Source organism: Triticum dicoccoides, chromosome 7B (genome assembly GCF_002162155.2).
Source record: "Triticum dicoccoides isolate Atlit2015 ecotype Zavitan chromosome 7B, WEW_v2.0, whole genome shotgun sequence".
NCBI lineage: Eukaryota > Viridiplantae > Streptophyta > Magnoliopsida > Poales > Poaceae > Triticum > Triticum dicoccoides.
This window is the reverse complement of record NC_041393.1, coordinates 775,372,602-775,373,795: the sequence shown is the minus strand read 5'-3', so window position 1 is coordinate 775,373,795 and position 1,194 is coordinate 775,372,602. Positions and strand designations below refer to the sequence as shown.

The window sequence follows — 1,194 nt, the reverse complement described above, 5'->3', positions numbered from 1 at the left end:
CTCCAAGGATCGGAAAGTATCGACTATGACATTAGCAAGAAGGCAATGTAATTGCTAGGAAAGGTATGTATTATCACTCAACAGTGATGCATGTTTAACATGCATATGTGCTAGCCCTTTCATTATTCTCTTTCAGTAACGAGACAATGTCCTCGCACCAATTGAAAATTACAGGCTATCCTTACATGAATGAAATCAAGAAATCAATAATAGAAAAACTGCAGTCAAGGACTCGATATGGCCATAAACACGAAGAGAGCAACTAGGCTGGAAAAGAGGGACTAAAGTCTGACGTGTATAAACATGCAACCAGCAGATGCCTCTGACCGCAGATGCAACCAGCAGACTGTATTTACAATGGGTGAGCGACGATAAGAGCAGCACTGCAGCAGCAGATGGGTGTATGCATCCACCTTGGAGAATCTGTTCGTGCATCTGAAACCTGCATGAATCGTGTATAAACCTGCATGATAGGAGGTAGAGCAGCACCTTGGAGATTGTATAATTCTTTTTTTTCTTTTTTTTGCTAAACGGATAGATTATTTCTTGTTCTATTTTTTTTTCCAATATTGTATGGAAAAATACAGGTGAAGAGTGAGCTTGGCGTGGAAAAGAACAAGCAAGAATGTTCTGTAAATATCACAATCAAACCCCTATATTTTTAAGCATGGATTTATGTAAATATCACAGTTGTACAGGGTGCAGATTTGAAATCCTAGACAATATACAAGTGTTGATGTAGGTCGTCGTCTTCCACTTCCAGTGTGCCATATAGACTGCTGAAATAAATATTGTGCCATATTAATTGTAAAGCTATAGCTACTAACTAATTGTGCAACTCATGTTTTCCCTTGGCACGGAGTATAGCTATTTATCAACTTCGTTTCTTGTTCAGTAAATATTATATATATCAGGCAAGGGATTAAAGATGAAGTGCAATGAAGGTGACTAATATGCAGGGCACCGAAACTTAAAGCACAGCTAGCTTGCTGTGATGGATTCATATATTCATATATCTGCTGTTCATCCGCTGAATGCATCGAGAAAGAAGAATTTTGATAAATCACTTTGGGTGAGCGGGGCCTTCAAGCGGCCTCAATACGCCGGGGTTGTAAATGACATACCTTTCCTTATGGGAAATGCCGCCTCCTTACTAAAAAGGAATTGAATCAACAATAGGAAATAAAATATTCT

The 1,194-nt window shown here is 38.8% G+C and overlaps 1 pseudogene; it reads left to right on the top strand.

Annotated features, from left to right (window-relative positions):
• LOC119339798 overlaps window positions 1-1,194 on the top strand; it is a 6,940-nt pseudogene that overhangs the window by 2,661 nt on the left and 3,085 nt on the right.